This window comes from Homarus americanus, unplaced genomic scaffold (genome assembly GCF_018991925.1).
Source record: "Homarus americanus isolate GMGI-L3 unplaced genomic scaffold, GMGI_Hamer_2.0 scaffold41027, whole genome shotgun sequence".
NCBI lineage: Eukaryota > Metazoa > Arthropoda > Malacostraca > Decapoda > Nephropidae > Homarus > Homarus americanus.
The window spans coordinates 8212220-8236290 of NW_024745073.1; the positions used below are offsets into that span (position 1 = coordinate 8212220).

General features: G+C 44.5%; 1 protein-coding gene across 7 annotated transcripts in view; it reads right to left on the reverse strand.

The window, feature by feature from the left end:
- LOC121878346 (cAMP-dependent protein kinase type I regulatory subunit-like) overlaps positions 1 to 24071 on the reverse strand; it is a 60122-nt gene that overhangs the window by 9367 nt on the left and 26684 nt on the right. The gene's annotated exons all lie outside the window — the stretch shown is intronic.

Sequence of the window (24071 nt, forward strand, 5' to 3'; positions counted from 1 at the left end):
TGATAAGGGCTTTACAAACACTACAAAGATCTAAGGCAGTATCCTACATGCCGTACTGTATATTATGACGATCTGAGGCATAACCTTTTACAGATAGCTACACACAATAAAAATACTACACCCAGTAGCGCACAAATAATTACTGTAATATTCAGACACTAAATACAATAAGAAGAAACAGTACGGTAGTTTGTCAAAATATATCCCAGTTGTGAAAATGACCAGGAACTGATTAGTTATTTTGTCCAGTTTGTGAAATGGACCTCTAGGTTAGGTTATGACACAGCTACATTATATTAGTTTAGGAATTCTTCACCAAGCTTGTTTACCATCTGGAAGCCTTTATGAAGCTAAGTTGTAGACGTTTTCAAAGTTAAATGTGTCCAAGAATATGTGGGAAGTATGGAGGATGTGGAGGATGTGGGAAGTATGGAGGATATGCAGTATGTGGGAAGTATGGAATATGTGGGATGTAGGATGTGGAGTATGTGGGAAGTATGGAGGATGTGGAGTATGTGGGAAGTATGGAGGATGTGAAGTATGTGGGAAGTATGGAGGATGTGGGAAGTATGGAGGATGTGGAGTATGTGGGAAGTATGGAGGATGTGGAAAGTATGGAGGATGTGCAGTATGTGGGAAGTATGGAGGATGTGGAGTATGTGGGAAGTATGGAGTATGTGGGAAGTATGGAGGATGTGGAGTATGTGGGAAGTATGGAGGATGTGGGAAGTATGTGGGAAGTATGGAGGATGTGGAGGATGGTGTGGGAAGTATGGAGGATGTAATGTGGGAAGTATGGAGGATGTGAAGTATGTGGGAAGTATGGAGGATGTGGAGTATGTGGGAAGTATGGAGGATGTGGAGGATGTGGGAAGTATGGAGGATGTGCAGTATGTGGGAAGTATGGAGGATGTATGGAGGAGTATGTGGGAAGTATGGAGTATGTGGGAAGTATGGAGGATGTGGAGTATGTGGGAAGTATGGAGGATGTGGAGTATGTGGGAAGTATGGAGGATGTGGAGTATGTGGGAAGTATGGAGGATGTGGAGTATGTGGGAAGTATGGAGGATTTGGGAAGTATGGAGGATGTGGAGTATGTGGGAAGTATGGAGGATGTGGGAAGTATGGAGGATGTGGGAAGTATGGAGGATGTGCAGTATGTGGGAAGTATGGAGGATGTTTGGAATATGTGAAGCATTATTCTTCCTATAGGTGAGGTTAAGTATGGGGGGAGGCAGCTGAGCATTAAGCCCAACTCAAGAGGGAGACCCAGGAGCAAAACAAGTTTTCCTTAAACATGAGCATAACTTAACACACCATGGTGTCACACTGAGCATTAATGTTTCTTCTTCTTTTTTAGATCCAAAGATACAGAGGAAACCATGTTAATGCGCTAACACAGGAGTTTATTCTCTGTTCTTCCTAACGTATATACACTACGAGAGGCCCTGGCAGAGTGAGGGGGGGGGGGTAAACGGTGGGGGTTAAGGTGGCCCTTTCTGACAGAACCAGTCCTGGCAACCTGTTTACTGCCACACACCTTACTGACACCAACCTGACAACGTTGCAACAACAATAAAAATAAACCTCCAATATAATATATTCCATAGAACAATGTGAGGGAAGATTACTGGTAAGAATCACTAATTTGGCAGGTGAGTGAGGTGTGTAGTGGTTCACTGCCGGGCACACCACACACAGGGTCTCACACACAACCCACCACGCCACCTTTGACATTCATATCGGTGTCAGGATTAATATACACGCTGAATAATCTCGTGACTAAATGACACGTTAAGTCTTAATAGAAGATTTGATCCTCTAGTATTAACAACGCCAAACTTTGTCACACGAGAAACATGACCTTTACCCATGAACCTTGAGCCATGCACAAATTATCATCATCCAATACGAAATGTCTACTTCTCTGACCAAGAAAAATATATACACCCAAATTTTAAGAGTATATAAACTTTATAATTATACTTAAGAACAATGGGAAAACAAAAACAACACCAGGAAGTGCCATAGGTTCCTGGAACTATGGATAACAGGAACCAATATGGACAATGGGGCCACATTAAGTAATGTACCCCCTCCCCCCTGTATCGTATATTATGTACACACGCACAGGTCACGGTGGTCACTGGGAGTCAATTATACGAGGTCTTAGCGGCGGCTGTAAAGATCACAGTGTTGGTTGTAGGTTATGAAACACCATATACTGTATATTGTACAAGACAAATATTTCTTAACATACAGAAACACACCACGACTATACAAACACATAACACAAACACACACAAAACAAACACTATAACACAAGTACAGGTAACAAACAGACAACACAAACACATTCCAATTTCCCCTAAATCCACTTACCAAACAGCATTAGTTTATTAAAAAAAATTTTTTTTAGAGGATGATTGTTTGTTTGGTGAAGAGAGCACGAGGTGGGTGATGTAGCTACCCTGCTCACACTTCCACCTTCACCAACACTCACACCACCACCAAGCCCCCACACCACCACTCACCAACACTTTATTGCATATGCTGTCCCTGAAATTGTTGGGACATATTACGAGGAATCTTCCAGAGTGAGTGAGAGTGAGTCCTGGCATCCCTGAACCCCGCTACTCATCTCCCTGGAGCTAAGATATGCGAGAGATAAACCACGTTACGTATTATGACCTACTAAAACCACAAAACATATTTTTTACCTTTTTAAAATACAAATACAACCCATAACCCTTCCTCGATACTGTTATTATTTAGGTTAAGTCTCTGGTGGCTGTCCCAAGGGAAGACTCCTGCTGTGTACCTCTTCACCGGACGACCCCCACAACACACCCAGGCCAAAAACTTTCCTCTCTCCCACCAGCAGCAGACAACACCTGAGTTATCATCGCCACGACCTCTGTAGTTGCACGCTGACTTATTATGCTTCTCGCTGTTCTATGGCCCTACTCCTGCAGTTAATACATTACTAACCATTTCCCCCATAGTCTCATCATCTCCCACAGCTGGATTACCTCCATCTCCCACAGTCCCATCACCACCATGATCTCCCACAGCTATAACACCATCTTCCAGTCACTGTATCATCTCCCTCTCAGGCATCTTCAACAGCCGCATCACCTCCATCTCCAACAGCCACACCACCATCATTCACAGCTACACCACTATCTCCAACAGTCACACCACCAGCCACCGCTCCATATCCTAACTCAGCTTCCGTCAAGGTAATAAATATGGAAATGCCAAGGTGTAGGCGCACAGGGGCATAAATTTATTCAAGTTGCGGAATACACGGTGAGGCGCACCAGCCAGCCCCACTCCCACACACATACTGAAGCCCCCACTAACACTGAAGCCCCCAACACACACTGAAACTGAAGCCCCCTCCCCACATACATTATTTTTAATGCGATATATTACACCTGATCTCTGGATATACAGGTAGGTATGTACAGTGTGAGGTATACATTACTGCACATATACACACTGGAGTTGCTTGGCGTGTGTGCATCTCGTACCCTGGTGAGACCACATCTTCGAGAATGTGATGCACAAGGCAATGTGGCTTAGGAATTTTCAGCAACACTTCTCAACCGTAGATGATGAAACAAGTCTTTGGTAGGAAATTATATATATATATATATATATATATATATATATATATATATATATATATATATATATATATATATATATATATATATATAACAATTCCACATATTTCTTATCTTACAGTAAGTATTATTGCTGAGGCTTAATGCACATACACACATACATACACGAAGAAAATGATGGTCCACGGTTGAGTATACCCCATCAGGCCCACCATGTTACTCTTCACAATTGACCAGACTACTACTGTACGTTAACTGACTAGCAGTATTACCACCAAGAGTCCCTCAAGGGTGTCAAGTCTCGGCTTTACCACCAGTGTTATTGTCTCTCCTGCCATGGGGGTCTTGAGGGCACAGGTTCCAGGTGAGGTCTTGGTCGTGTGTTATTGTTTATCTTGCTGTTTCTGCTACAATTGTTGCTGGGTTTTTGCTGTTGTTGTTGTTGTTGTTTTATACTGTATTAGTTGTCGGGTTTCCTCATATTGGCTGCTCTTATTGATAAGGGTTTTGTATTGTTATGACTACTACTACCGATTGGGTGTGTTCTACTGGTGGTGGGGTTAGTAAGTATAGAAGGGGAAGGCGAGGGGCGAGGGAGGAGGGAGAGGGGAGAGGGAGGGAGGGAGGGAGGAGGGAGGCGGAGGAGGGAGGCGGGGAGGGAGGCGAGAGGAGGGAGGCGAGGAGGGAGAGGGAGGGAGGGGAGGTCCACCAGTACATAATGCTATATGATGTTAGAGACAAATGACAAAGTTGCATGGTAGAGGGACCTCCATCACCCACAACAGTCGTCAGGGGCGATCCACAAACAACATAATTATGATACCGACAGTGGTGGTAGTGGTGATGGTGGTGGTAGGAGTGATGGTAGGGATGATGGTGGTGGTGGTGATGATGGTGGTGGTGGTGGGGGGGGTGGTGGTGGTGGTGGGAGGGACAACAAAAATAGAAGTCAAAACTAGATTCAGGAGGAGGGTAAGTGGAGGATGGCTTAACACTCGCTCGTTTTATCCCAGAGAGAGAGAGAGAGAGATAATGAACACATTTATATGTATATCCTGGTTATTAAATAAATACATAAAGCTTCACAATCAGACAAAAAAGATAAAGTTTCATCAAATATTAATAAGAGAGTAAGTTAAAACATTTAAAAACTAAATATACCGGGGTGGTTAATCTTCAGGTGATATAAGACGGGGTGGTTAATCTTCAGGTGATATAAGCTGGGGTGGTTAATCTTCAGGTGATATAAGACGGGGTGGTTAATCTTCAGGTGATACAAGACGGGGCGGTTAATCTCCAGGTGAACCTAGTTATTGCACCCATCTATAGCTTGTTAGTTTTAATGGTGCGTTCCTCTTTAACATAAACAATTAAATAGGACTTTTTGTGACGGTTTCATTATTATTCTTGTTACAGAGGGTCACTACAAAATGTCAGGGCTACCAACTGTTTAAAGCTCTCTACAATGTTTATCTGGATTGAGATCTTAGGTTTGGAAGTTTCTCTCGATAGGTCATAAGCAAAGCCTGATATACTGTATAAAACTAAGCTTAGACAGTGTTAAGCTTTATAGGGTGAAATATGTAACATCCGACAGCTTAAGTGCCTTGATGTGACAGCTTAAGTGTGGTCCTTTGAAAATTGAGAGAGAGAGAGAGACGGTAGGACACGTGGGTTAGCAGCCGTCATTCAAGCACTGTTCACCGGTGACATTCTCCACTCCACTCAGCTGTAATCAAGGAACTCACGTGCGTGTTGTTACCCTCATCACCTCACACCCACAACAGAGTAGGGTTTCAGTGTTTTGGATTTAGTGTATGTGGTATTTGAGAATGTCATCTGGGTGTATGAATGAAGAGAAGTGGTACACTATCCTCGCTGAGATTCACAGGACGAGGCAGTAATTGGATTCATCATAGCCACGTCAATCACTCAATTCACCCAGAGGATTGTGGACACTTTAGGATATTTCTGTCGTCCATAAAACTCATCAATATTCGGCCAAAAATTTATATCAGTTTAATAATAATATTAATAATAAGATAAACATATTAATAATAATAATAATAATAATCCCCAAAGAGCACAAATATATTACAAAAATTGTGAGGAAGGAATCAGTGACAATCTTGCCCGGGATCTGATGGTAAATCGGTGTTGACGTCAGAGCAGCATCCATCCAATCACCGCCCGCGCTCACCAGGTCTGGTCCAGAGACTAAAAACAACGTTCCAAACATCTATTTTCTTCCTTGTGATAACTTTACTATCCATCTTATACAATCCGATATATGTTTTACACTGGGGAAGAACACGAGAGATGGTAGCTTGTGTGTGTGTTAGGTGGGGGATAGTGGTAATGGTCACGCTCAGGAGCACCAGCACGTGTTTCCTCCTCCTTTGGTTGTTATGTTGCTCTCTCCCTCCCCTACCCCCCTCACCCGTACTACCATACTTGTATCTAACCACGAAATAAGACACCATGCTTACGAGTTGTTTGGTGAAGAGAGAGAGAGAGAGACCTACCACACAAACTCAACAAGAATACATTAATTTACGGTTATTATACCTTATCATCACTGCCTCACATAAACTGCAGTTAAAAGTAAAATATAACACCAACAAGATTCACAGACCTATCAGTTCACTTTGTTCGGAGAGGAGTGTGGCGTGTGGCAGTCCACCTCACTCACGCTCTAATACACCCAAACACTGCCTGCCTCCACCCTCACTGACAACTCCACAGCTTATCCTCCTGAAGAACATTGTAATGCTGACGACTGTATTTTTCACAGAAGGAATGTATGTGTGTGTGTGTGTGTTAAGCGCCGAGTACCTGGTCTGGGGTTTATTCCGGGAAGCCCTACACAAAGGCGCCAACATTACCAGCAGTAATTTTCTAGTTACGGTACGGGCGAGGCGCGTATAAAATAATAATGAAGTATTGCCTAGATTATTCTCACCCGTTCAATGCCCTTCAGTGTCTAGCTCTATCAAGTACTAACAATGCCAAGCTACAACAACGATATATATACTGTCATTTACGATAAAATATCAGAACCCCGCTACAAACACACACCCTTACTCTGGAGGTGAATGGCGGCCGGAAGGCGAGGTATAAAAATAGCTTGAAATTTTTACATGTAATACAGATGAGCGAGACGGACAAGATAATCTGTAATGTGACTGCCGGTACAGGTAATCCCGCCACCCACCCCTCTCTCTCACAATGTTGTCCACCTCTGGATCACTACACTGTACTGTATTACTCGTCCTCATTACCACACACAGCACCACGGAGCTGCCTCGTGTTGGTGTTTTAAGTTTATATTTATGGTTCTTGTCAGTATTGTTGATCTGACACTTAACAGTCACCAATGGGCTAGCCCGGTCATCTCGCCTGACCCTGGGTTACCTTGGCCAGACTCGCTCTAAAGGCTTATCAGTGCCAGTAACGAAAACCTGTTTACTGAAACCAATTCCAGGCCAGCCAGGTCATATATAATCAACAGCTCTCGATCAACACTCCCACACTCCCTCCAACTTTATACTGAAACAATTATGTCGACCTGTAATGAGTTGAAACACTTAGGGGATTGTACATTACTGTAATAAATAATAAAAATTAGTCCATGTCAACATGTGGTCTGTGCCGGGGGTGAGGGAGGGAGGCGGACACTACCTAGGTGATTGGCGAAATATCCTCCAGATGAATCTAGAGACGATGGTGAAGGCTGTTGAGCTGTCAAGACTCGCCTCTCATCCCTAGATCCTTGTTGGCGTCACGATCAACCATACCACCACCCACCCACAGACCCACTCACCCTAACACGGCTGACAACCACACCACCCAACACCAAGTTATACACAAAACAAAATCCTCCAATCATTACGTCCATGAAGACCAACCACAAGTAAACCCAGAGTGAAGACGGAGACAGTAGAGGTGTGGTAGAGTGAAGACCCGGTAGATGCAGAGCCTTCAACCAGTTACCAGTAGGGGGGGGGGTCCCTAACTAAGAACTACGACACCAGTACAAGGTCACTATTAGGCCAGACGACCAGCCCATTGACGCCGAGTTTTACATGTACTGTGGTAGTGACTGATGGCACCTTGGGAGGAGGGTGAGAGTAGGAGAGGAGTCAGAGGATTCCACACGTTAACAGGAATACAAGGAGACTTAGTTACATGGTGTGTGTGTGTGTGTGTGTGTGCTGTAGGTTGACGGTGAGGTGAACCAGCTGGATGAAGCCTCTACAGTACAGCAGCCAGACAACACTACCGAAGAAGAGGTTGACGAGACCCCACCTGGTGGTCCTGGACGAGATCAAAGACATATATTCTGGAGTAGCAACATCACCGTCAGGAGGGTAATAAACTTCAATCTCAGGGAGGGGGTGAGGTGGGCGAGGGGTGAGGGAAGGGGTGAGATACAGGAGAGATGAGGTGGGAAAAGGGTGATGTCATCCCCCCCCCCCCTTACAGTGAGCGTGAGGTTCATCAGTGAGTAGACCAACATGATGAGCCGCGTCAACACTAATAAGACTCCCTAATATTCGCTTACCTGTTGTCCAGAGATTTCGTGATACATTAATTCATCATATAAGGTAAGGTAAGGTAAGGTAAGACAGACAGGTACAGGTAGGTCGTCACACCCTCTTTTTCGTGCAGTGCTGAAGGCGGGGAAGTAATTACTCGGAAATTAAAACATAATTAAAACAGAGAGCACCGCCACACCACCAAGACACACACACACGTAAGTTGTCTTCTCCAGGCAATTGGCTTAACCCGCCACGTCACCTAAACACAACACGGTTTCTTCTTCTCCTCCGCTTTTATCTTGACGTTTGTTCAGCTGCTTATCAGTTCTCAAGAAGGAAGACGAAAGGAAAAGGAGGAAAGAATGAGAAGGAGAGGGAGGAGGAAGAGGAAAGAAGACGCAGGAACAAAGAACATGGAAGAGGAATGACGGAATAATGTGGGGGATGGGGAGCTGAACTCTTCAGGTACACCGATGACAAATGAAAAAAAAATCAATCACTTTAGTAAATGATTAAAGCTCACATTACACTCATAACAAACAAGAACTTATAACTGACTCATTATTTATCTCTCATTAACAAAGACTATGATCAGAAAATTATTTACCCGTGTTAAAAAACTCGGGGGTGGAAGAGGTGTGTTTTGAGGAGAGATAAACATCAAATTTAGTTCCTTTTGTCATGAGGTTCTCCCAGGGGCAGGTGGTTAAGTCTCATACACTCACCTGTCACAAGTCCTCATTTACACCCGATAAAAAAAAAGTATCGGAGATTGATTGATATTTGGGGGGGCGTCGATCACCTGAATATTCGTCCCCCTACCTGAAAATTAACCACACTAACGTTACCTAATCAGAGTTAATGTCACACAACAAACACAGACATATACAGCAAACAAAGAAAAAGACAGACAGGAGTGATGCAGAAACTGAAGGGGGAAAATATTTTGAGGTGAAGGAAATATTGGAGGAAATGGTGATGAGATTGGCCCACGACCTCCAGCGACGGAAGAGGAAACAAGACGGTAGATGGGGTGAAGTGGAGGAGCGGCGCACGGCAGCCTCACCAAGTTGACGTAGTGGCCACAAGGCTGGTAGGAGCCGGCCCGGCCACCCACCAGGCCCGCCTTCCTGACGCCTTCTAAGGCTGTATCAATTAATCTGGTGTCAGCCTCTCTCCACCGCCTCATACCTGTGTGCATCACTTTCTTGTAAACACTACAGACAAACGCCGCTCCTCACGCCGTAGGTAAACACACACAAGTGCGCAGGGGGAGCGAGAGAATTTTAGAGTCGGTTGTAAGAGACGAGATGCAATAAAGACCCCCCCCCCCCATCTTGGTTGTGGTCCTTCAGCGAGCGTCCTTCACTACCAACACACAGGACCGCCGCCTCCTCCTCCCCATACCTGTGTTATCTCACTTTCTTTAACCTTCCTTCTTTCTGCTATAATTTAACTCACAATACAACATCGCCTGATCAATGTATTTTACGTCATCACAGTCCCATAATTCTAAGACATTTGGGTCATTGAAGCTCTCCCAAAACCCTTCCGTCCATGCATCCCGCTACACTTACTAACCACAACTATCCCGTGTGTTGTCAGGTTCCTCTTTATCACACCTAACCAAGCCTACAATGTGACCAGCACTTAATACCAGTTCATATATACAGATTTCTAAGGTATTCATACGTCCGGGTTGACTCTTAAGGCAGACCACCAGTACTGAACAAGGCCACGTTCCATTGGTTATCCCAGACACGTCACAAGCATAAGGAAAATTCCACCGCCATGAAACTAAACTGGACATTATATCCACCCATCCATCAGAGGCTGTGTGGGCGGCTGTGGGCGAGTGAGGGCGGCGAGTGTGGGGGGCGAGTGAGGGCGGCGAGTGAGGGGGGCGAGTGAAAGAGGAGAGGAACACGGAGGCCTGCGAGGATGAGCACCACCCATAAAGAGCATAATATAAACAACGCTTTAAAGTCTCAAGGTTGTTGGCGAGGCAGTCACCACACCACGTCAATCACCACACCACGTCAGTCACCACACCACGTCAATCACCACACCACGCCAATCACCACACCACGTCAATCACCACACCACGTCAATCACCACACCACGTCAACTACCACACCACGCCAATTACCATAACTTTATTCCCACCTCTGACACACACTCTTTGAGACAATAACACGCATTAGGGCGTGGCTTGTGTATCAGCTAATGGAAGGGAGAGAGGGAACGAGGTAGGGAGAGAGGGGCAGCAGCGTCGACCTATAACTGTATCGACTGGGCTTGGGGTCACCTCGCTTAACATAATATTTGCGTCGACCTATAACTGTATCGACTGGGCTTGGGGTCACCTCGCTTAACATAATATTTGTAATTTATATTTAAAAAACCCAAAAGTATTTAAATGCCGGGATATTTGACAGAACTATTAATGACGCCACACTCTGGGTCAGGACTACTAATGACGCCACACTCTGGGTCAGGACTACTAATGACGCCACACTCTGGGTCAGGACTACTAATGACGCCACACTCTGGGTCAGGACTACTAATGGCGTCATACTCTGGGTCAGGACTATTAATGGCGTCATACTAAGGGTCAGGACTATTAGTGACGTCAGGATTCTTATCACCTTCCCCTACTATTTGTCCCCCTTAAGAATCACACTAATTCTGACAAAGACTCAATCAGATTTATACGTCACTGTAGCCGCCGTGTATTATGAACGAGAAGGTTAGATATACTGTACGTTCTCGATGGTCTCGTTAGGATCCAGAAATGTTAACAGCCGTGGCATCGTAACCTAACCTAACCTAACCTGACGTGAACAAGTGAAAGTGGGTTCCCATAGCCCTGACTGCCCTAACATGACTGGTAATAAAAACATGCAATTAGTGTTATTAGTACACAGCCGAGAGTAAACACTGCTTATGTTTGGTGTTTACGTCGGACAAATAATGAGAAGCACTGCATCATGTGATTTAACATAACAAAGAGAATTAAAAAACAAGAGGATGGCTGGTTGATAAGAGACAAGGTGGTGTGTGTGTGTGTGTGTGTGTGTGTGTGTGTGTGTGTGTGTGTGTGCAGCAGCTGGGTAAAACACACACGTCTACATAATGACTGTCCCTGCAGGCCAGAGATGGCTTCAGGAAGGCTGTTTAAGTCATGATATAAAAGTGTCCGGCGGCCACCTGACCCGCCTCTGGTGGCACAGTGGAGGGAGGGAGGGAGGGAAGGAGGGCGTGCGGGAGGGAGGGAGGGAGTCTAGTCTCACCCACAGCCTCTCAAAGTCTCCCTCGAGATTCTTCCAACAACTGACCTGCTTAACCTAACCAAACCTAACATAAAGTACCCTAACCTGATCTAACCTAACTTGACCTAACCTAACCTTCACCCCCGTGTTTTATTTAATACCATGATGAGAAGCCAACAATGATGCAACTTTTGATCAGCCAATAAAAGACAGTGACGGCGTGAGGTTCACTTTACCGTACACCTGATCATGTGTGGTCCAGTTCATCATTAACTCACCTGTAATGACACAAAACAAAATTAAGTCAATATGTATTAAAAAAACCTACTTCATTTGCTGTATGATTATGTTGATATAACGTCACTTCCTTAAACAAAGACGACCCCCCGCCAAGTAATGAGAGAGTTTCAACAAGTAGCGGCGGGTCAATTAAGGAAAGCCATTCGCACAAGGCGTCTGGACTAATTCTCTCCCCATCCCCAGCCTGGCGCAACTCGGCCACTTGCTGGGCCAGCCGCCACCAAGTCTGTGAATGGAAGAGTTTAAAGTTCACCTGTCACCACGCCATCCATTCAAAATACACGCAACCACGCAGGCAGCCGTCCACACTCATTATTCACTGTGTAAATCCCACCATACAGTGTAGGAAGATGGCGCGGTTTCTTCTGGGGGCGACATACGCAATAAGTAAGTGCCGGCGAGAACTGGGTACCCGCCAGTGCCTTTTGTAGGATTACTGTGCACCTGTGATGAACGTCTCACGCCTTCATAAACACACGTGTATACATTTCCATAAATATCATGCGACCCCTCTCATACACACATTCACGAGCGTACACCCCCACCTCTCCCCAAACACCTTGTGTCAGCCTACAAGACACAACAGGGAGCCACAAGACAGCAGCGTGACCCAGTAGTAGGCCCAAGATGATACGTGCAAACCCGCCACCGTTATGTGCTGCGTCCAACCTCCCACTGACGTCACAATCAATACAATCTCTACTCGCTATGCCGCCCTGCCTGCCTGCCTGCCTGCGTGTCTGTATATGTGTGTGTGTGTGTGACATTCTTATCCATGTGCACATGAAAATAATTTAATTATTCTTGGCTACATACAAGCAAGGAAACCCGTATTGTTTCTCAATACACCAATATAATCTGAGAAACATATGTAGACACATCTGTGTGGGTAAGCGTCATTCACAGTATGATTGTGTATATTTGTACATCTCCTCAAGCGAAGACATGTGTAGGCGTTAACGTGATGTGCCAGGAGGTGTGTACACATCTGTGGTCGGCCGTGTGTCTGTCTGGTCTGGGACGGTACAGAAGGTTGATGCCATTACAGCGTGTCAACAAGAGCATCACGCGCTGGTGTCAACACTCGGCCGTTTAAAGCCAACTGAGCTAAACACAAGTCCTTTATCTGACGAAGGCGACGCCGAGACCTTCCTTCACACACTCGGGCGTTTTGGTTGACTTTTCTGTCATTAACTAGACGAAGGTAAACTAACTGTTGTCACCATTATTCATCCCACAACCTGTACAGTACTTGTTGCCCAAGTATAACATCTGAACTTACTGGTGGCTACTGTGTGTGTGTGACGCGAGAGACAACTTGTGGGAATGTGTCTTGCAAGGTATGAAGATAAGACAGGGAGAGAGAGACATTTATTAATATGGGGAGAGAACAATAATGTGCCTGACCCACAACACAACACCACCAACGACTGTCCTCAAACGTAAAAATAAACTAACGCTACAAAACACAGGCGACACAGATACTCAGAGAGAGATAAAGAAGAGGATAAAGATAAGTACGAGTGAGGGAGAGCTTGGGGGCCCGGCCGCTCCTCATCATCCTGCCGCCTCACATAAACTCACTCGGACAAGAGACCCTCACAACTCACAAGCCTTTGTGACGTCATCTGGCCATGACGTCACAGCCCTCCTCCTCCATGTGGGCCAGCGAGAGCCTTTAGTGCCAGTTCACCCCCCCCCCCGGAGTGTGAGCCAACACACACAATATGTACGGTAATGTTTATTAACTAACAATATCCATATTATTTGACAAAGTAAATAGTTAAATAAAACAATGACGAAACAATCTTTATAAAAAATCTTATTTATACTAATTGTTCGTCTAATGTGTCCATATAATGAATATTTTCCTCAATACACACACACACACACACACACACACACACACACACACAGTGGCATGTTACCAGCACGCGATAAACAAAGATTTTTACTTCTCAGCTGAATGACACAAGGGTGAGAGGATTACCCCGGTCTGAGAAACATTAAGCGTAGTAACAGCAGCATGACACACACTGCTGACTTAAAGATGCTGTTCCCTCCCTCACTCACCCACCACGACACGCCGCCATTCCATCACTACTATGTTACCATCACTTCCTCCTTCAGCACCACTGAGACAAGGCGTCATCTTTACACCTGGCGCCAGTAACACACACACACACACACACACCTCGCCCCCTTAGTTCATACATTGCAGTCACACACAATAGTCAAGCCACTAGCCAATCCTGTAATAAAAGGTGACGCCCACGAGTTAACCACAGGCAATAATCTTGATCTCATGAGTTGATTATACAAAGGACGTCCCCCAGGTAGACCCTGACTCAGCGCTACACGAAATGATCGATGATATTTACCTGTCACTAAACTGATTCCTCCCACCAAACTGTTAGGTTAGGTTGGGGTCGCTCACTTTGTTAACCTCCCCACCTACTGTCGCGTCTGAATACACTTGTAGAGAGGCAACGATGGGTCGACAGGGAGACATAACCCCCTCACCTGATGTCTCCTCCACACCACCGACTCTTTTATCTACCCGTGGGACCCGTCTCTCAACCATTCTTTTCCGTTCCTTTAGGCTCTTATCTGTTCCACCCCTTCCCTCACCTTAGACCCCTATATGAAGCCCCCCTTCCTCTACTTCCCTCATTCCCTGTTCCATCACAATACGCTCTTCCATCAGTATAAACCCTTCCCCTCACCTCCCTCCTTTACACCAGCCTTGTGCCTCTCTCCGTCTAGGGGGGTGAGGGGTGGGGGGGGGGAGGGCTCTGGTGTTATCATGTGCGCCCCAGGCAATTACCGGAGGCTATGGCCGGCTTCTGGTGATAAGGGACCTAATGAGTGGTGAGGCGCCTCTCATTATTATGTCTCCATCATACCTCACCAACTCTTACGGCAGGGAGGGCCATGGCCAGGGGGCGGGGGGAGATGGAAGAGAGGTTGAAGGAAACTGAAGAGAACTGAATAATAATAATAATAATGATGTAGGTCTTTCGTCAAGTTGGTCTAATGTTTACTTTAGGTGTATTCTTACATGTTTAAATAAAGATAAAAATGTTATCGAGCAAACATTTGTATAGCGGCGCCATGAATGATATTTACAGTATGTATAGAGAAGTGCACACACGGGTACACATAGTTAACGGTACCTGCAGCCCATCAGGTGACACCTCTATGTTTGACCACGTGAAGAACTGTCTCCCGTCTTGAGGAGCGGCTGTATACATTATGTCCTGTCTGGGGTGAACTACAGTATGACTTAAATAGGTTAACACACTTGAACCATTAGTAGTATGATTATTATTACTGTTATTGTTATTATTATTATTGTGAATGTCACCATCAGAGTGGGTGCACAACTTGTACTTCGTTATGGAGATGAAGACCTTTTGTGTTGAAGCGTAACAGCCAACAAGAGGTGCTGCAGTAAGCTTGGTGGCAGCACCTACTGTACTGTACTACTGTACTGTACTGTGGGGAATACAACACCCCCGGCGGGCGTCACAGCACCAGCCTCCACTACTGTACACAACACCACGGAAATGTTACACTACCCCCCCCCCCTCTCTCTCTCTCACATATAATAGACGACTTGCAACACTTTAACGCTAACCTAACCTAACCTAATATAATTTAACCTAACCTAACAGATCTAGCTGCAGACAGATGAGAGCAGAGTTATGTTCATGACGCCTATATGACAGCAGATGACGTCAATAATAGTTATCTCGCCTGTGACATCCGGTTAACCCCCCCCCCCCCACGTAGGTGTGTGTGTGAACCCACCAACACGGGTAACGCCTCCTGCCTGGCCATGGTACAGTGTAACGGCCGACCCTCTCACTGCAGCTGCCGGAGACCTCGCCTCACCTCACCTCCTGGGCGATAATGACACCAGCAGAGACAATCATTATCCTGCTGACGGCGGTGCTGAGGCGTCGTCGTCAACAATGTAAAAACATATTATAATTTATGTCTTGTGTGTCAGACAACCTTGTGATTTCTCTCTCTCTCCTCCACCTCCCTCTCTCTCTCTCTCTCTCTCTCCCCACCTCCCTCTCTCTCTCTCCCCCACCTCCTCTCTCTCTCCCCCACCTCCCTCTCTCTCTCCCCCACCTCCTCTCTCTCTCCCCCCACCTCCCTCTCTCTCTCTCCCCCACCTCCCTCTCTCTCTCCCCCACCTCCCCCTCTCCCCCTCTTCTGCTTCTTCTTAGTCCCCTTTTCCTTTCTCGTTCATTTAACTCCTCCTCTACTCTAATTTCAGGTAATCCGAAGATGCTAACACCTGATTATATTCGAAGCGTCAATAACACAGCAAATTCCTTCCACTGAAACACGAGCAAGACCATAATAAACAAACAATTAAATAAATAAACAGAGACTAACCTTGTGGGTAGTGGGTGTATCAGGTTAACTTGTACTTTACACCTCATATTCCCTCCTAATCCCTTATACTTACTTACTGTTACCTTCCCTAACACACACACTACTACAATATACCACACTACACTGATAAATTTAAATACAGTATAAGTGTTACAGTCTACACCAGATTAAACTACACTGAAACCACACCTCAGCTCATGGAAAGAAGACAAAATATGGTGTCAGTGTGCACATAAAGAACCATGGTGACACAACTAAGGCTCGTGTGTTTGTTTACTATAGAACACAGGTGCTGCTCAAGGGAGGGAGGGAGACGGTATTCATCCAAGTTATATTTATGTATTGAGAGTTCGGATTGGTTTAGTTTGTCTGTCTCAATTATTTGTTTTGGAATGTTAAGGAGAGATGTATGTATGTATGTATGTATGTATGTATGTATGTATGTGTATGTGTATGTGTGTGTATGTGTATGTGTGTGTGTGTGTGTGTGTGTGTGACGGCAGGTATTTACACTACACGACGGGAGGGACTATCTTAAAAATATCCACATAAATTAGGTCATAGGGGAGAGCAGTGACCCGCACGGCCACTAAACGAGTTACTGAACTGCTGCATCACTGGGGCTTGGCTTAAAGAGTAAAGGAACATGGCTGATTTTTAGCCCACGAGACAACATCAAATAAACACCTGTGGAGGGGGGGGGAGGGGGGGAGGGAGGGGGGAGAATGTACTTAACCTAGAATTGAGGTGTATAATATCTATGTTATGAAGCGCACGTACACACACACACAATATCATGCTAACTTCTGATCCTGTGATATATATGATCTCTTAAACTGTTGGTAATTACAGAGGCAGTGAGTGGTGGAGGTGTGGCTGAGTGTATGTGTTTTATATATCTGGTTCATCAGTAAATAGTGACTGTTTGTGATCAAGAGTTACCTCTAGTGGAGAGGCCGACCACTGGGTTATGAGAGGCCTGTTCTAACTCCATATAACAAACTGTACTGAGGTCTAGTGCTAATAGTTCCCCTCTAATAGACCCAAACCTTCATGGTATGGTTAGGATGGCTTGGGGCCTGGTAGGACTGGGGCCCATATGACCAACCACCTAGCTTCTCAAAGAGCTCGTCACTAAGTCTTGGTGTAAACACTGTGTCTCCACCAGGGAGGCTCCTGCAGGTGTGAACAATGGTGAGGACTGGTGGTGGCCGGAGAGGAACTAAGGGTAGAGCCAGCGTGATCCTCCAGTTACCCCGCCCCACGTAGCACCAGTGAGCCACGCCCTGGTTTAATATGAGCGTGGGCAGGTGCCTCACCATTTATCACCCACAGACGGGCGTGCCTCAACTGCCCTGGTGTCCGCCTGTCACGATACTATCACTCTCCCAGACGCCCTCCACCATACTCCACCCATTACCTTAATTAAGGGTGTGGCACCGTACAACCACACCCACCGTGCCAGGAGCCGGCTGGAGCTGCCCCTCCTAGCTTTACTCAGTGTCTGGGACAACACCAACATGTGACCCTCACCGCCCGCCAAGCCGGGAGTAAGGTGAGGGGCTCTACTGTACAGGTACAGTGATTCCACCTCGTCATCGCCACACACCACCCCACATAACCAGCTTAAAAATACCATCACCTGCGGGAGGAGAACACGTGAGGAATGTTCTCAGGAGCCAGCCACATCGGCGGCAGCAACACCCCACCTTACATCCGCATTGCCAAAAATGTCTCTTTCCCCGCTGGGCCTCACACCACCAAGGAACGCCTGGCATTTTTCCCGTGCGAAAATAAGTACAGCTGCGCCGGTTGCCACATTCATGTGTGTTAAAACTCACACAAACATTTCTTGATACTTACGTCACATCCACGCACATCATTTTCTATTAAATTAACTTATATGACAACATTCACACTTATACTTTGTGAGCTGCAGAGTCTGGCTGGTGACAGTCACACTAGTGCTGACTGTGTCCTGGGGGATACTGCCTCACAACACTCTCCCCTCAACCTCTAAAATAAATAAATAATCTCCAGTAGCACAAGACTTTTAATTCAGAGCAAAATGACCGAGCACCATGTTAGTATCTGCCTCCAATAACTCACAATATTTACTCCCACACAAAAACAAAACGAGGGGTGTTGATGGCTGGCTGAACAAATTAATTAATATCCACAATTAACTTCTACAAAACATCCAAGAAAATATAATAATTCTCCACAACTTCCAGGACCTTCAAGTATTTTATTGTATTTTTTTTTCTGAAACTTTTAAAAACTCTGGCGGACCATAAACCAGAATTCTTAAATGTTAGTGCCTTAGGTGTATGCCCTTAAACCATGCTAAAACGAGGCTGGCGCTTAAGACTGCTGTTGCTCAATACGGGGGGGGGGGGTCACAAGCCTGGCCCACACACAGAGGACTTTAAAGAGGATCACTTGTAAATTAGACACGCTAGTTTATTGCACCAGATGATTAAACCCCCCAACGCTAAATAGGGGAGGAAGAGGGGGTGATGAAGGGGAGGTGGAGGAAAAGGAAAGAGGGATGAGATAGAGGAAAAAAAGAATGTAAATCGTGAACTCAAGCGACAGTATAAGTGTGTAGAGAGACCCGACACAAGACCTTCCCAACAAGAGTGTATCACCACCTCCACACACCAGTTATAGCTCTCTTCAGCCCTTCCCCCACGGCTGTTGCTCCAATTAACCAGGGAAACACCGTAACAGTACAATGTATATAGACAGAGTACACACACGAGAGGACCTCCCAGGGCTGGAGAACGTGTAGCCTCCTAGTGCTGGGCCTCCGTCGCCGTCTCCTCCCGGCAGTTCAACCCCCCCCCCCTCTTTACTACTAAACGACCGTAAAACAAACACATGTACGTACGGACATGGAAGGTGAGGGAGGAGTACAGAAGCCTGGTCGATCTCTTACAGGTTAATCAAAGGTAAAGTTTTTCTTTCATCGATCACCTGTGTATACTTCCCTTTGAGGTGAGTGGGTTACCTGTACAGACCCGAGTAGAGCTAATTACTTCACCAGGTGGGGTCAGCTGTGTTTGTTTGGGTAATCGTACACCAGGGGAATTTACTCGAAGGGGGGGGGGGAGGTTACGTCACTCCAGTCTTTCCAGTGAGGCAATTTTTTTTCCCGGTGTGAAATATTTCGTCACATCTCTTGAGGTGAATGAAGAGTTAATATCGAGTACACTGATATAGAGAATAGACAGTTGCCTTTCATCCTGGGTAATTTTTCTTTTATCTTGATCAAAGTTTCGGTGTGTGTGTGTGTGTGTCCTCCCTAAGAATTACTGTCACGCCACCTGCAGGACTCAGACACGTATAGGTCATGCAATACGTGAATCATTATACGTGTTTAAGGGTTAGTTCAGAGTTAGCGTGACACTAATTCTTAAGGAGGAAGACACACACTATGTATACACACACACACACAGGTGAGACAACAGTTGTGAGGTGTGGACGTAAGTTAGGTTAGGTTAGGTTAGGTTGGTGGTTGAGCGCCTGGGAGGAGTGTTAGTGTTGGTCGTGGTGGTGTGCCAGTGTCAACACAGCCGGGTACTGACATTTCCTGGCTCATTTATAGACGAACGAAGCCACACCATTAACGCCCACCCACCCCGTCTAACTTAACCACACCTAACACCCACCCACATCACCATAACCTAACCTCACATCCACCCACCACATCGTGATGACCTAACCTAACACCCAGTCACCACACCTAACCTCACAGCCAGGTGTGTGTGAACATATTTTTTTGTTAGGATGCTGCATGAGGCATGGCCCACAGTACAGGCCCCGCTCTACAGGCCCCTACCCACTACAGGCCAACCTCTCTGTTCAACAAGGCCTCTAAAACTGATTTGACAGAATGTGACTAAAAATGTCTTGGTGACCAAATTCAGTTACCGAGTCTGACAGGGATTATTGTTATACTGTGCTCGAGAACCATAGGTTGTATAACACACACACACAGTTGACCTGGCCGTGTCCTCTGTTCACCAACACCAGACGTCAAGGGATGGAAGCTGAAGTACCCTCTCCAATACCACTTCACCTCTCACGCTATTCACCAACTCTTCTTCTTCTCTTTCTTCAGTTTCTGATGCTATTTTATATCTAAACAAGTTTCTTATTCCTGGTTCTGCTCTTACGTCCCATGGTTAAAAATGTCTCTCTCTCGGGTGTGTGTGTGAGACGCCACCAGCCTTTACGAGAGGTGAAGGGAGGTGACGGTGTAATGTAACGTATACAGTATAGTGTCCCCAGGAAGCTGAGGTGCCCACCCCGCCAGCTCGGTGTTTATATTATTTTCTTAAAATGCATCCATAAATAACATCAACTGGATGATTTTTTTCTTATTTCATATGTAAAGAAGATTACGTCCTTATAAAAATGCATTGACTGTGTGTGTGTGAAAGGACAAGAGCATCACACAAGTCCCACACACCACCAGGTTAAAGAACAGTATATCACTAGTGATAAACCACCATTAATCATCAGGTGGTAGATAACCTTACTGATGACCATAACACCGTCCAGTGGTCAATTAATTACGTCAGGGGAAGGTCTGACATAATAACCATGACGTCAGTAAGACAAAACTACCCTGTACCCCTCACCACTCGCCCCGCTAATGACCATAACCAATTACCTTAATTAAAAGGACTGTCATTAAACTGATACGAAGAGATAAAACTACTTATATACATAGGGACAAGTTGTAAAAATAGCCTCCACAGTGAGCTACCCGCCATGACCTTCACTTGTGACCTGATGCGACCTTCACTTGTGACCTGTGATGCCAAAACAACACAGGTAAGCACAGGTGTGTTAGTGGCCTCCCTCCAGGTCCTGTACCGATGATCCTCTTAACTCTGTATGACAAGTTGGGGAGAACACAGGCACACATCCTCCCACCCATCCACACACCCACCCATCGACACACGCCTCACCAAATTTATCAGCCCCCATTAATAACGATTCCAATATACACAACCTGACCCTCCCACATCCGCGACATTATCACATGATGGAGCTGGTGACGCACTCGAGGGCTTCCTTACTATTAAACTCGAGTTATTCCGAGATATGTGTTCAGTAATATGTCATGAGAGCCATACCCACCTGCCTTGTACAGCATCAGCCAACACCAGGTGACCCTCAATAAAATGATTACCTACCACCGAGTTTTGCCTTGTACAGCATCAGCCAACACCAGGTGACCCTCAATAAAATGATTACCTACCACCGAGTTTTACCTAACCTGACCTAACCTACCATCAAGTTTTCCCTAACCTAACCTACCACCGAGTTTTCCCTAACCTGACCTGACCTACCACCAAGTTTTACCTAACCTGACCTGACCTGCCACCAAATTTTCCCTAACCTGACCTACCACCAAGTTTTACCTAACCTAACCTACAACCAAGTTTTCCCTAACGTGACCTACCACCAAGTTTTCCCTAACCTAAACTAACCTACCACCAAATTTTCCCTAACCTGACCTACCACCAAGTTTTACCTAACCTAACCTACAACCGTGTTTTCCCTAACCTGACCTACCACCAAGTTTTACCTAACCTAAACCTAACTTAACCTACAGCGTATATCAAACTGTTCCTAATAACAAAATCCTACCATCTAGAAATCATGTTCACGTGAGAGGAAGCGAAATAAGATTAACTAAAATAACCTCCGTGTCTACTTCATGTCGTGTACAGTAAGTAATATAGTCAACACAACACACACATTCACATTTCATTTCCCAGAGATACTTTTAAAAGATTTCCATAATATAACATAACATCTCACAGTACCTAAGCGTCAGTTGATGTCATTTAAAGCTCTCATCAAAAAACAATATAATATTTCTCTCGTCAATATTGTGGTAAGAGTAAAGATATATCAGGAGTGAGTTAAATACAATGGAGTGAGTTAATACAATGGAGTGAGTTAATACAATGGAGTGAGTTAATACAATGGAGTGAGTTAATACAATGGAGTGAGTTAATACAATGGAGTGAGTTAATAATGAGTGAGTTAATACAATGGAGTGAGTTAATACAATGGAGTGAGTTAATACAATGGAGTGAGTTAATACAATGGAGTGAGTTAATACAATGGAGTGAGTTAATACAATGGAGTGAGTTAAATAATGAGTGAGTTAATAAATGGAGTGAGTTAATACAATGGAGTGAGTTAATACAATGGAGTGAGTTAATACAATGGAGTGAGTTAATACAATGGAGGAGTTAATACAAGGAATGAGTTAATACAATGGAGTGAGTTAATACAATGGAGTGAGTTAATACAATGGAGTGAGTTAATACAATGGAATGAGTTACAATGGATGAGTTAATACAATGGAGTGAGTTAATACAATGGAGGTTGAGTTAATAATGGAGTGAGTTAATACAATGGAGTGAGTTAATACAATGGAGTGAGTTAATACAATGGAGTGAGTTAATACAATGGAGTGAGTTAATACAATGGAATGAGTTAATACAATGAGTGAGTTAATACAATGGAGTGAGTTAATACAATGGAGTGAGTTAATACAATGGAGTGAGTTAATACAATGAAGTTAAAATAGGAGTTAATACAATGGAATGAGTTAATACAATGGAGTGAGTTAATACAATGGTTAATAATGGAATGAGTTAAATACAATGGAGTGAGTTAATACAATGGAGTGAGTATACAATGGAGTGATAATACAATGGAGTGAGTTAATACAATGAGTGAGTTAATACAATGGAGTTAAATACAATGGAGTGAGTTAATACAATGGAGTGAGTTAATACAATGGAGTGGAGTTAATACAATGGAGTGAGTTAAATACAATGGAGTGAGTTAATACAATGGAGTGAGTTAATACAATGGAGTGAGTTATACAATGGAGTGAGTTAATACAATGGAGTGAGTTAATACAATGGAGTGAGTTAATACAATGGAGTGAGTTAATACAATGGGGAGTTAATACAATGGAGTGAGTTAATACAATGGAGTGAGTAAATACAATGGAGTGAGTATACAATGGAGTGAGTTAATACAATGGAGTGAGTTAACAATGGAGTGAGTTAATACAATGAGTGAGTTAATACAATGGAGTGAGTTACAATGGAGGAGTTAATACAATGGAGTGAGTTAATACAATGGAGTGAGTTAATACAATGGAGTGAGTTAATACAATGGAGTGAGTTAATACAATGGAGTGAGTAATACAATGAGTGAGTTAAAACAATGGAGTGAGTTAACAATGGAGTGAGTTAAATACAATGGAGTGAGTTAAATACAATGGGAGGAGTTAATACAATGGAGTGAGTTAATACAATGGAGTGAGTTAATAATGGAGTGAGTTAATACAATGGAGGAGTTAATACAATGGAGTGAGTTAATACAATGGAGGAGTTAATACAATGGAGTGAGTATACAATGGAGTGAGTTAATACAATGGAGTGAGTTAATACAATGGGGTGAGTTAATACAATGGAGTGAGTTAATACAATGGAGTGAGTTAAATACAATGGAGTGAGTTAATACAATGGAGGAGTTAATACAATGGAGTGAGTTAATACAATGGAGTGAGTTAATACAATGGAGTGAGTTAATACAATGGAGTGAGTTAATACAATGGAGTGAGTTAATACAATGGAGTGAGTTAATACAATGGAGTGAGTTAAATACAATGGAGTGAGTTAAATACAATGGTGAGTTAACAAGAGTGAGTTAATACAATGGAGTGAGTTATTAAATGGAGTGAGTAAATACAATGGAGTGAGTAAATACAATGGAGTGAGTTAATACAATGGAATGAGTTAATAAATAATGGAGTGAGTTAATACAATGGAGCGAGTTAATACAATGGAGGAGTTAATACAATG